The sequence below is a fragment of the Arachis stenosperma genome, chromosome 9 (assembly GCF_014773155.1).
Source record: "Arachis stenosperma cultivar V10309 chromosome 9, arast.V10309.gnm1.PFL2, whole genome shotgun sequence".
Taxonomy (NCBI): Eukaryota; Viridiplantae; Streptophyta; class Magnoliopsida; order Fabales; family Fabaceae; genus Arachis; species Arachis stenosperma.
The window spans coordinates 94,822,817-94,837,103 of NC_080385.1; the positions used below are offsets into that span (position 1 = coordinate 94,822,817).

General features: G+C 45.0%; 1 non-coding gene across 1 annotated transcript; it reads left to right on the forward strand.

Annotated features, from left to right (window-relative positions):
* The first annotated feature begins 10,230 nt into the window (after nucleotides 1-10,230).
* LOC130952153 (small nucleolar RNA R71) lies at nucleotides 10,231-10,334 on the forward strand. Its single transcript, XR_009074334.1, has one exon. It is a non-coding gene; the product is annotated as a small nucleolar RNA R71 (small nucleolar RNA).
* The last annotated feature ends 3,953 nt before the right edge of the window (nucleotides 10,335-14,287 follow it).

Below are 14,287 nucleotides of genomic sequence, written 5' to 3' on the forward strand. Positions count from 1 at the left end.
CACACATTCTATATTCTACACATATCTGCTTGGACCCATGCTAACTTAAGCATCGGAGTGTCATTGCAGGTACAACCCCCAGCCGCTCAGCACACCAAGCTCGGGTCACGGAACCCCCACCTCGGGTCTTGCCAGACGACCGAGCTACACGTTTCAGGTAACCCTCGGAACATTGGCGCCGTTGCCGGGGACCTGGAAGTCATCCCTTTACCATGGCGGACGATCCTCTCAACAAAGACCACGCTGCTTCAGAACAAGAGGAGGAAGTTGACGCCGGAGAACGACCGGACAGCCCTCTATCACCACGCACTCCAGGAGGAAACAAACAGAATCGCCCAAAGACATCACTCCCAAACAAAGATCCACAAAATCCCGAAAGAGAAAAGAGCTCGGAAATTCTAGAAGCAGTCCGGGCACAACAAAACCGACTGAAACAACTCGAAGAGGACATAAAGAAGCAAAAGGAAACTGAACAAGATCTGAGAAGGGAGGCTCGCAAGCGCAGAGAATTAGAAGAAAAACTACGGAAAATAGAGGCCAACCTAAAAGATCGGACAGAACGCGACACCACCCCCGAAGGCAATCATGATCCCTTCACAAAAGAGATCATGAAGGAGAAGGTACCGCGAAACTTCAAACCACCCGATATGGATCTCTACGACGGCACCACCGATCCAAGTCACCACCTCAGCAACTTCAGAAGCAGAATGTACCTAGTCGACGCCTCCGACGCGATTCGGTGCAAAGCCTTCCCCACCACTCTCACCAAGTCAGCTATGAAGTGGTTCGATAAACTGCCACCCAGATCAATCACTAGCTTCGAAGACCTAACCAAAAAATTCCTAACAAGGTTCTCCATTCAAAAGGACAAGGCAAAACATGCCCCCAGTCTACTCGGGATCAAACAAGGTAACCAAGAAACCCTCCGAGAATACATGGAGCGATTCAACAAAGCCTGCCTGGACATACAACACTTGCCCACTGAAGCGGCCATCATGGGACTAGCAAACGGCCTAAAAGAGGGACCGTTTAGCCAATTCCTATCCAAACGATACCCGACCTCCCTATACGAGGTGCAGGAGCGGGCAGAAAAATATATCAACATGGAGGAAACCTCCCAGCTAAGAGACTCTTCTAGGAAGGAATCAACCTACCCACTCTGAGATCGAGATCGGGAGCAGAAGAAGAAAGAGGAACCCAGCTCGGACAAGCCACGGAAGTACCACAACTATACCCCCTCCGAGTCTCCCTGGTAGACGTCTACAGAGAAGTATGCCACACCGAAAAAATTCCACCGCCCCGACCTCTAAAACACAAGAGAGCGGGGAGAGATCGCTCCGAATACTGTGAGCTCTATGGTATTCACAACGACTGCCACGACCTAAAGAATGTTATAGGAAAGCTAGCCAGAGAAGGAAAGCTCGACAGATACATAGCAGAGAAAGGAGAAGAGACCAGGAAGAGAAGACGAGGAGACAATGAAGGTCGGGCCGAACAAGTCCCGCGAACCCCTGAAAGACACGTTCACATGATAAATGGAGGTTTTGCAGGCGGAGGGACATCCAGATCCTCGCGAAAAAGACACCTCAAAGAAGTCTATCATGTCCGAGAAGACAGTCCCCTGCCCGAGCTTCCCACTATCTCATTTACCCGAGAAGATGCTCAAGGGATAATACCCGGGCACGACGATCCAATGGTGATCACCGTTATTCTAGCAAACGCCAACTTACATCGAACCCTGATTGACCAGGGAAGCTCAGCAGATATCCTGTTCAAAGCGGCCTTCGACAAGCTCGGACTTGAAGAAAAAGAGCTAAAAGCCTATCCCACCGACCTATTTGGGCTAGGGGACACCCCGATCCATCCCTTAGGATACATCTCGCTACACACTACCTTTGGAAGAGGCGAGCAATCTAAAACATTAAGCATCGACTACATCGTAGTCGACGTCACTTCAGCATACAATGCCCTCATTGGGCGACCAACCTTAAACAGACTGGCAGCTATAGTCTCGACCCCACACCTCTGTATGAAGTTCCCTACCACAAAAGGAATCGCTACCCTAAAGGGCGACCAAAAACTAGCACGGCGATGCTACAACGAAAGCCTAAGCCTAAAAGGGAAAGAGATCAACACGATAGAACTCGGACGAGTTCAAGCCCGAGAAGATCTTCGGCCACAACCAGAGGGAGAGACCGAAAAAGTCCAGATTGGGAACACACCTGAAAAAATAACAAACGTAGGAGCAAACCTCGAAGCGGGCCTAAAAGAGGAACTCATAACCCTCTTAAGAGAGAATTCCGACCTCTTCGCCTGGAAAGCCTCCGACATGCCAGGCATAAGTCCCGACCTGATGTGCCATAAGCTATCAGTGTACCCGGGATCCCGACCTGTCCAACAAAGACGCCGGAAGCTCGGACCCGAGCGCATGCAGGCAATAGAAGAACAAGTACAAGCACTACTAGATGCAGGGTTCATTAAGGAGGTAAAATACCCCCTATGGCTCGCGAACGTGGTCCTAGTAAAAAAGCCCAACGGAAAATGGAGGATGTGCGTCGATTACACAGATCTCAACAAAGCCTGCCCCAAAGACCCATATCCACTACCAAACATCGACGCCTTAGTAGACGCAGCCTCCGGCTACAGATATCTCTCCTTCATGGACGCATACTCGGGATACAATCAAATCCCGATGTATGGACCCGACCAAGAAAAGACCTCGTTCATAACCCCAAGGGCAAATTACTGCTACGTAGTAATGCCCTTCGGGCTGAAAAACGCAGGGGCAACCTACCAGAGGCTAATGAACAAAGTGTTCTCGGAGCACATCGGATTACACCTGGAGGTGTACGTCGACGACATGTTAGTAAAGACACAAGAAGACAAGACCTTGCTGACCGACCTCACCAGTATCTTCGGTACTCTCAGAAAACACAATATGAGACTTAACCCGACAAAGTGCACCTTCGCCGCAGAGGCCGGAAAATTCTTAGGCTTCATGTTGACTCAAAGAGGCATCGAAGCAAACCCGGACAAGTGCCAGGCGATACTCAATATGAAAAGCCCGACGAGTGTCAAAGAAGTACAACAACTGAATGGAAGGCTAGCCGCCCTATCAAGATTCTTGGCAGGATCAGCAATAAAGTCACTGCCTCTCTACTCACTCCTAAAGAAAGGGAAACCCTTCTCATGGACCCCGGAGTGCGAAAAAGCCTTTCAAGAATTCAAGGAATTCCTCGGGCAGCCACCAATCCTAACCCGACCTGTAAAAGGGGAAGAGCTCGTACTATACCTCTCGGTCGGACATCGAGCAGTCGCTTCAGCATTAATACGAGAAAATGACCGAGGACAACACCCCATATACTTTGTAAGCAAGGCACTACAAGGGGCCGAATTAAACTATCAGAAAATAGAAAAATTCGCCTACGCCCTAGTATTCACAGCTCGGAGGCTCCGTCCCTACTTTCAGGCCCACACCATCAAAGTCCGGACAAACCAACCCATGAGACACATCCTACAAAAAACAGACCTGGCGGGACGAATCCTACAATGGGCGGTGGAACTGTCCGAGTTCGACCTCCACTACGAAGCCCGGACTGCCATAAAATCTCAGTATCTAGCCGACTTCGTCGCAGAATACACTGAGACCCTTGGAACCCCACTCTCATGGAACCTGTATGTCGACGGGTCCTCAAACAAAACAGGAAGTGGAGCAGGGGTTATACTCGAAAGCGACCAAGGAACGCGGATAGAACTATCCCTAAAATTCGAGTTCCAGGCTTCGAACAACCAAGCCGAATACGAGGCCCTACTAGCGGGGCTAAAACTAGCCGAAGAGGTCGGAGCCCAGAAAATCACAATCTTCAGCGACTCCCAGGTCGTCACATCACAAGTAAATGGAAGCTACCAGGCCAAAGACCCAACTATGAAGAAATACCTGGACCAAACACAGGCACAATTGCGCCACTTTTTAGAAATACAAATCCAGCACATACCTCGGGAACAAAACGCCCGGGCAGACGCCCTCTCAAAGCTCGCGAGCACCAAACCCGGAGGCAACAATAGAAGTCTCCTCCAGGAGACCTTACAATCTCCCTCTGTGATAAGAGAGGAAGAAACGCTGAGTATATCCAACCAACAGCAAGGATGGATGACCCCCATACTCAATTACCTGAAGTCGGGAACTCTCCCCGCCGAAAGAAAGGAAGCTAAAAGACTCACGAAAGACGCCCAGAATTATACACTAATACACGACATGTTATACAGAAGAGGATTCTCAAACCCCCTCCTTAGGTGCGTCCCGACCTCAGAAACAAAGAGCGTCCTTGAAGAAGTCCACGGAGGCATGTGTGGGAACCATCTCGGAGCTCGGGCATTATCCAAGAAAATAGTCCGAGCCGGGTTCTACTGGCCGACCTTGCAAAGAGACGCAACGGAATTTGTGAAAATATGCCCTCCCTGCCAAAAACACGCCAATTTTCACAAGGCACCACCAGAAGACCTCATCAGCATCACCGCACCATGGCCCTTCGCAAAATGGGGACTCGACCTACTCGGCCCATTCCCACAAGGACCGGGGCAAGTCCGATACCTCATAGTAGGGGTCGACTACTTCACAAAGTGGATCGAAGCTGAACCCTTAGCCACCATTACGGCTCAGAAAAGCCGCAAATTCCTATACAAAAACATTGTCACAAGATTCGGAGTCCCCTACTCCATCATAACAGACAACGGGACACAGTTCACGGACACAAGTTTCCAGAACTTAGTGGCCGAACTAAAAATCAAACAGCAATTCACATCAGTCGAGCACCCACAAGCCAATGGACAAGCAGAGGCTGCAAATAAAGTCATCTTGGCCGGGTTAAAGCGAAGACTCCAAGAGGCCAAAGGGGCATGGGCCGAGGAGCTCCCCCAGGTGCTATGGGCATATCGGACAACCCCACACTCTACAACGGGAGAATCGCCATTCCGACTAGCTTACGGGATGGAGGCAATGATTCCTGTCGAAACAGATGAAGGGTCACCCAGAATCATCTTCTACAACGAAGGAGGCAACCCACAGGCACAAAGGGACGAACTCGACCTCCTCCCCGAGGTCCGAGAAAGAGCCCGAATCCGAGAAGAAGCCCTAAAGCGACGAACGGCCCTCAGATACAATCAGAAGGTGATAAAGCGAAGCTTCTCCATTCACGACCTGATTCTAATCCGAAATGACATCGGAACACAAAAGTCGGGAGAAGGAAAGCTAGCTGCAAATTGGAAAGGACCCTACAAAGTAATAGAAGTCTTAGGAACAGGCTATTACAAGATATCCGACCTAGAAGGCAATGAGCTGCCCAGGGCCTGGCACGCCTGTAATCTAAGACGGTACTACAGCTAGAAAGATTTGACCCGAGGTGTACTCTTTTTCCCTACAAAGGGTTTTTTAATGAGACACCCGGTCAAGTAAGGCACCCGACCTAGTCAAGGGTAAACACTCTGTAAATATTCTTTCTTTTTAATACTAATCAAATTTTTCTATTTTCTTCTGTTCTTCCTCGAGACGAAACAAATCCTGAAAAAGTACCCCGCCAAGGCGCATTAATTTATGCTCGGCAAAACGCAAAAAATCATTTGCCAAGAGACCACACAAGGTCGGCAAAGATAAAGCGACGAGGTTCAAATTAATGTGAGAAGTTATAAAGTAACTCTGAAAAGGCTCAAAAAGCCAAATAAAAAGAGATTACAAAAATAACTTAAAGGGCCGACCAGCAACAAGGTCGGACCCAACAAAGGAGGTACTCGAAACGTCCGAGGTCCGAGGAAAGGCCCGGACCAGAGAAGGAAGCCTTAAAACGGCGGAAAACCAAGATTTCGAAAACGCTTACTAAAAAGTTGCTTTACAAAAAACAACTAAAAAGTACAAGCGAAAGAACGAAATCGAAGGAAGTTTCAAAACGCTAGCTAAAAAGTTGTTATCCGAAAACAACTAAAAAGCACAAAAGCGAAAACAAGAAGTCAAAACGCTAGCTAAAAAGTTGTTATCCGAAAACAACTAAAAAGCACAAAAGCGAAAACAAGAAGTCAAAACGCTAGCTAAAAAGTTGTTATCCGAAAACAACTAAAAAGCACAAAAGCGAAAACAAGAAGTCAAAACGCTAGCTAAAAAGTTGTTATCCGAAAACAACTAAAAAGTACAAGCGAAAGAACGAAAGCAAAGGAAGTTTCAAGGCGCTAGCTAAAAAGTTGTTATCCGAAAACAACTAAAAAGCACAAAAGCGGAAACAAAAAGTCAAAACGCGAACACCGCATAAATAAAGCTAAAAAGTTACTACAAAGTAGCTAATAAGCAAAAAGGTGTCCAAAAGCGTTCACAGTAACCATCCAAAAACAAAAAAAAAAGCCCACAGGTCGGGCAAAACACCAAAGATTACAGAGGATCAAGGTCCTTTCCAGACTCCGCATCAACAGAAGGCTGCGGAGCAAACATAGAAATCGGGACTGCATCGACGGCAACGTCACCCGGGTTTGAAACCCCCACACCAGATCCATCCCCGGCCAAAGAGGAAGTCGGGTTCTCAACAGGAACTTCGGGGTCGGACGCCGGAACCTCATCCTCGTTTGGAGCAGGAACAATCTTTCCCTCCACAACGACGTTATCCGTACTAAACAAGCTCAGATAAAGGTCGGGAGCAAGAACCCGAACCTGAGCCTTCAGATTTTCAAACATAGCATCCATACCCTTGGCCACATGACCTTCCAGCTCATAAAACTTGTCCTGCGCAGATTGCAACTCCTCCTTCGTCTCCACAAGCTCGGCATATAGCCGAGTATAATTCTCTGTGGCCGCCTTCGCCATCTCCTCAGATGTCTTCGCTGACGCCACAGCCGCAGTAGCCCTAGCTTTCTCTTTCTCCAAAGAAGCCTCCAGCTCAGTAATCCTGGCAGCCTTCAGTTGACTAATCTTATCAAGCTCGGACTGAGCCTTCTCAAGTCGGGAGCTAGTCGCCCCAAGAGGAGATTTCTTGAACTCCCGGGCAATAGCGGCATGAAGACTAGCCATCCGGACACAGCTCCGCGCCATATACTGAAAATGATGCTCCATAGACACATCATCAGTAGAAATAAAAGTCTGAGGGAGGATATGCTGCTCAATCCAACCAAGAGCATCAAAGTCCTTATCATTAAAACCGGCAAGCCCTTGAGAGGTCTTCTGCTTCTTGGGAGGAGGACCCGAGAACGGAGGAGGAGAAGAAGTAACAGGCCCAGAGGTCGGAGGATCCTGACTTATAGCTCGGAACTGAGGAGTCGGAATAGTCTTTGACCGAGTCTGAACACCCACAGTAGCCTTCTGTGGAGAAGATCGGGCAGAATCCTGCCCGGCCTCGATATTCCGAGCAGCAACCGACTTCTTCGTCCGACGAAGGAATTTCATGGAATCCACCTGAGAAGACATCTCTGCAAAGAAATAAAGAAAAGGATTACAACAACAGAAATTCCACCAAAAACAGGCAATACAAAAATACTAAAAAAAGATGAATTTCGGAAGAGGTCGGGAACTACCTAACTCGGAACGGAGAAGGCTTGGATCTCCCAACATTTTCTTCGTGTCCAAGTGAGGTGCCCGACCCCATAAACTGCTCACCACACCCACAAATGCCTGCTCCACCTCATCTAGACTCTCAAAGGTATACTTAACAGACACTACATTCTCCTGCCAACAAAGAGGAAAAGAAGGCTCCCCACTCTCATCTAGAAAGAAAGGTCGGACGTCTCCAATAGCCCGGACCTTGAAATAAAAGTTCTTAAAATCGTGAAAGGACTCATCATACAGGGTACAAAACTTTCTTCCCTGGTTAGCCCTAAAAGAGACCCAGGACACCTTCCCTCCACCCGACCCCGGCTTCGTCAACACAAACAAATAGGAAAAAAGAGAAATAGAGGGAGAGACACCCAAAAACTGACACAAAAGTTGGAACAGCTTTAAAAATGCCCAAGAATTTGGATGGAGCTGCGTAGGGGCAAGGTTACAAGACCACAACACCTCGGACTCTAGGTCGGTAAAAGGAAGTCGGACGCTCAGTTTAGAGAAAAAACAATCATAAGCGTAAAAGAAGAGCTTCTCGGAACTATCTAAAGGCGGGAAGCACACTCTCTCCTCGGAATCCGGGGCTACTAGCTCATAATCCCTCTCAGACTCTCTATCTTCACATATACTACATTGCCTACGAAACCTAGCTAAATACTCAGAATCTACCACAGAAGGGACTTTTAGAGGAACAGGATCTACCCAACCAAGACCACTCGGAATCTTGGTCGACATTGCTTGAAGAACCTTTCGAGACATAAAAATCTTGCCTACAAAGAAGAGTACAAACAGCAAAACAAAAATCACATAAAGGCAGACAGCAAAAACCCATTCAGCAAAAGCAAGAAACAAAGATCTTTTAGAAGAAAATATAGCAAACCCGGAGCAAAATACCAGAGAACAAAAAAGAGCCCTCCCCATGAACAAACAACAAAGCAATGACGGCGCCTCTTTTCGGGGCAACCCAGGCATAGAGAAAAAGAAACAGACAAAGAGCCACACAAAAGAACAGAAAGCATACGTACACAAAAGAAAAAGAGACGAGAACGAACCTGGAAAGAAAGAGAACGACGAGTTCCGACAGCAAGGAGAAACAGGCGGCGCAGAAGAAACCCCCGAAAAACGCACAGAAAAAATCGGAGAAGAAGAACAAAGAGAAAGAAGGAGCGATGCTCGAAGGAGAGATGGCGAAAACTCAGAAAACGGAAAAGGGAACAGAATAAACAAAGAAAATGAGGAAAGGGGCAAATAAATAATGCCTTCACAGAGCCCGAACGGAAATCGAGGAGAAACGGTAAAAAGCAATAAATGCTGAAACGGCCATTTTCGAATTTTGAAAAAACTACTATGCCCGAGCTCGACCTCCCAACAAGGACGAACTCGGGCAGGGGCACTGTTCATACCCTGACCGAGCTCCCCAAACTCGGTAAGTTCATAGAAAGGTCCGACCTCGACCCAAGGCCCACGCCTGAGGTCGGACCTCGGACAAATAAGCTAAGAAGGCCCATCAAAAGGAACGAAGCCCAAAAACCTAAAGGCCGAAACGGCCTAGGAAAGGCGGTTCCACAAAGATAGGGATAAAACCCCCAAAAGATAAGATAAGATAAGAAATCTTATCCAGGGAAGATCACGGCCAACTACTATAAATACACTAGAGCACCCAGGTATAACACACATTCTATATTCTACACATATCTTCTTGGACCCATGCTAACTTAAGCATCGGAGTGTCATTGCAGGTACAACCCCCAGCCGCTCAGCACACCAAGCTCGGGTCACGGAACCCCCACCTCGGGTCTTGCCAGACGACCGAGCTACACGTTTCAGGTAACCCTCGGAACAGATTCTTTTCTGTGTCACTAGGGAACACTGTAGTTGACTTGGGGGCCTGTTGAGATAGCTCTCCTACTCGAGACTCCATCCTCTTGAGTTTTTCACCATGGTTCCTTAAGGTAGATCTCACATCATCCCTAAAGCTTTTCAACTCACTTATGTCCTGACCCATGTTTGCAAGCATTCCTTCTATCCTGTTTAATTGATCTTGAAATTGTTGGTTCGGATTAGGTTGGGCAGGTTGATTATTTTGGCCATGATATGGTGGTTGGGAGTAAGTGCTTTGTGTGGCTTGGTATGATCTTTGGTTGGAGTTTTGGTATGTGGAATTGTTATGTTGGTTGGGGTTGTAAGGTTTGTGGTTTTGTGGTTGGGTTTGCTGGTTTCCCCACCCAAAGTTTGGGTGGTTTTTCCAGCCTGGGTTGTAAGTGTTGGAATGTGGATCATATGGTTGACTTTGTTGATTTCCCACATAGTTGGCCTCTTCCCAATCACCTCCTTCAGTGCTTACCTCCTCTTGATCTTGTGTGTGTATTGCAGCCACTTGATTTGTTCCTAATTTCCTGGTGAGCTCTGCTAGTTGCTTGGCAAACACCTTGTTTTGGGCTAGAATTGTATCAACCTGGTTCAGCTCCATGACTCCCTTAGTGTTGTGTCTCTCTGAAGCATAGTAGTACTCATTCTCAGCCACTGTCTCAATCACTTCAATGGCTTCTTCCACAGTCTTTTTCCTGTTCAATGAACCTCCTGATGAATGGTCTACAGCCTTCCTTGATTCATAAGAAAGTCCATCATAGAAAATATGCAATTGCACCCAGTCATGGAACATGTCTGGTGGGCATTTCCTTGTCAACTCCTTGAACCTCTCCCATGCCTCGTAGAGAGTTTCACCATCTTGTTGTCTAAAAGTCTGAACCTCAGATCGAAGCCTATTGACCTTTTGTGGGGGGTAGAAACGTGCCAGAAACTTGCTTTCCACCTCATCTCAGGTTGTTAGGCTTCCCCTTGGGAATGATTCCAGCAACTTAGCTGCCTTGTCCCTAAGTGAAAATGGGAACAAGAGCAGTTTATAAGCATCTTCCTGGACTCCATTGGACTTCACAGTGTCGCAAATTCTCAGGAATTTTGTGAGATGTTGGTTTGGATCTTCATTAGCACTCCCACCAAATGAACAATGATCCTCCACCAGTGATATTAGCTGTGGTTTGAGTTCAAAATTGTTGGCCTGAATGGGTGGTTTCTGAATGCTGCTACCACAATTCCCAGAGGTTGGGTTTATGTATGAACCAAGAATCCTCCTCTCGGGAATGGCATTGTTTTCATCAGCTCTCTCATGGTTGTGAACTTCACTATCCATGTTGAGATCTAGAGCTTCCTCAAAATTGTCCTCAGATTCTCCTTCAGATTCTTTTTCTCCCAGTACTCTCTTCCCTCTTGCTTCCCTTCTAAGTTTATGAAGGGTCCTCTCTGGTTCGGTATATGGATGAGTTGATGTCTCTCCTCTCCTACCTGTCATATAAGAACACAACACAGGCAACAAACAAGTGAAATACTCTTGGTTAATGGAAGAGTATGGTTAGAGCAATTGAGGAATTAATTCAAATAGTTAGTGAGTCAGTGAGTTAGTTGCTTGAATTTAAAGGCATAAAGAAAGAAAGCAAGTAACAGAGTGCAGAAATTAAAAATTCAACAAGTAACTTGAACTGAATTAACAAAACAAGAAAAATGCTCAATCTAGTTAACTTCCAATTTGAGAATTGTCAATCGAAAACCAATCCCCGGCAACGGCGCCATAAACTTGATGCTACGATTTTAGGAAATTGCACGATCGGCAAAAATTCCTTCCGGCAAGTGCACCGGTTATCGTCAAGTAAAAATTCACAATAGAGTGAGGTCGAATCCCATAAGGATTGGTTGAGTGAGCAATTCGGATTAGAAGTGTGTTCTAGTTGAGCGGAATCAAGATTTAGATGAGAATTGCGGAATGTAAAATTGGCGGAAAACGTAAATGGCAAGAAATTGAAATTTGTGGAATCTTAAATTGCATGAATTAAAGAGCGAGAAGCTAAATTGCTGAAATTAAAAAGGGATCGGGGTGATTGCATGAATTTAATTGCAGAATGTAAAGAGAAAGTGGTAGATCAGAAATGGGGAATTCATTGGGTTTCAGGAGATATTGAGATCTCCGAATCAAAACATTTTTATCCCTTCCTCAACCAATGCATTCATTGAATTTTGCTTGGCAATCTTATATGATTGGATCCCAATCCCTTGGCTCACCAATTCTCTCTAAAAACAAACAAATTCCCAATCCCTTGGTATAAATGTTCATAAGAAGAGATGATGCTCGATCACTGATTATACCACACAGTTTCATGAACCACAATTTGGTAGGATTACATGTCACAATATCCATCCAAACCCCAATCCAATTCACTGTGAGAAAGCTTCTCTAGCATGAATCCTCCATTCCTTTCCCAAGGTTCCGAAGGATTCCAATTATGGATAGTTTCTTTCCCAAGACAACTAACCAATGGAATTAAATCGAGAAGCTTTTTAACAAAATTCAAGAGAAAAGATTGAAGAAGAAGATAAAAACTATTATTGATTCATTGAATTACAATAGAGCTCCCTAACCCAATGAAAGGGGGTTTAGTGAGTCATAGCTCTGAATTCAATTACAAAAAGTATGAAAACTAGAAAAATGATCAAAATTTCTCTACTAACTTAAATTCTATCCTATTTATACACTTTCTAAATTGAGCTTCTGTTGTGTTTCTTGGGCTTTGAGGCCTTTCCCTGATTTCCTTTTGCTTTGGGTTTATGATCCATAATCCTGATGAGGCTGCTGATCCAATTCTGTAACATTCATTGAGCCAACTTAGTGATAATCAAGTAATGACACATGACTCAACAAATTGAAATTCCAGACTCATCAATTCTTCAGGCCCAATCCCATAAACCATGATATTCAATTGGGTTTCATACCAGAGTACGTTTAAGTTAATGTTTGTGCTCAAATGCTAACTTAAACTGCAATATCTTTGGCCCAGAAACCTTTTCAAATAGTGGCGTTTAACTTGCAGTTTAAGCTTAAACTGCAACTTAAACGTTGGACACTCCTGGAGGTGGTATAATTCAAGCACGTTTAAGCTTCAGTTTAAGGTTAAACTGAAGCTTAAACGTGGAAATGGAAGAAAGCAACCATGGAGGGTAAAGTAGTCGAACACGTTTAAGCTTCAGTTTAAGGTTAAACTGAAGCTTAAACGTGGAAATGGAAGAAGGCAACCCTGGAGGAGAATTTGGTCGAACACATTTAAGCTTCAGTTTAAGGTTAAACTGAAGCTTAAACGTGGAAATGAAGAAAGCAACCCCTGGAGGAGAATTTGGTCGAACACGTTTAAGCTCCAGTTTAAGGTTAAACTGGAGCTTAAACGTGGAAATGGCTCCCTGGTGCATTCCTCATTTCTGGCGTTTAACTTCCAGTTTAAGGTTAAACTGGAGGTTAAACGCCACTTTCAGCCTTTCCTCAGCTTTCATGATTTTGGCGTTTAAGCTCCAGTTTAAGCTTAAACTGGAGCTTAAACTAGAGCTTAAACTGGAGCTTAAACTGGAGCTTAAACTGGAGCTTAAGCTCCACATGTGATATTCAAGCTTCCTTTATTGATTTTGTTGCTTCCTTGCCTAACCTCTTCTTCCCTGAAATCATCCAAACAACTGCATCAAAGTCTTGCAAAATTTCATGAGAAATCTTCCATTCATAGCATTCAAGTAATATAACTAAAAACTCATGGAATTTGCATCAAAATCATACTGTTTGGATGGTTCATTGCTTTGTTATTCATTTAACCATTCTTGGTTACTTTAAGCTCAAGAAAATGCATAAAACAACTAAAACTAACAGAAAAATGCTAGTGAAACTAGCCTAAGATGCCTTGGCATCACTTCTTTAAAGTCTTGGCCACATTAGAGAAAGATGCCATCAGACAACCCGACTTCCAACCTAGAAGAATTATACGACAAGTTAGCGACATTAAAAGAGCTCTTGTTGAGAGGCAACCTAACCACGGTTAGTGTCTTTCCTCTTATTTCTCATTTAAACATTACGTAATTGCATTCTTTTTCTTCTTTGTTCTTTTGCATTTTTCTTTCACTTTCATCTTTTTGGTTTACGTTAGTTTTCAATGTTTTTTTTTTTAAAAAGGGGGTAAGTATGAAGCCCAGTACTCAAAGAGGGAGCTGGGCTCCACATACGGGCTCCCAATGCCCATGCAAGGGAAAGCTCCCAAGGAGCAAAATCAAGTATTTCTGAACAAGTTCCTGGTTCACAAAAGCAATGTCTACTTGAATAGGTGGCGCCCAACTCCCAGTTTCTAAGCCCAGCCCCAGGTGCTTAAGGCTGATGCCCTTGATTGCTCGTTAAAGGGAAATGTCCAACTCCATAACTTGGCGCCTACAGCCAAGCATACCCAGGTCATCATGCATCCTCTTCATAAAGATTTCTAATCTTTATTTTTTTAAACTATTATTTTCTATTCTTGAATGTCTACTTAGTAAAAATTTTTCTTTAAAAATCATCTCATGTATAGTTACTATTTACTTTTAGAGAAAATGATAAATTGATCCCTAACTTTTTGGTCTGTGGATATTTAAGTCCCTGAAGATTTAAAAATACATTTAAGTTCCTGAGCTCTTCAAAATCTGGACACATTGATCCCGATGTCTAATTTATCCTATTTTAAAAATTCTCTCAGTTGTGAATCTGTATCAACCAAGTCAGTAGAATGGGCATCACGTTTGATTTTTTTGTTAGGTCTGACAGACCCAAGTGAACATGAGGGATCGATCTGTCCAAGGTTTGAAAAGGCCAGGGACTTAAATGTA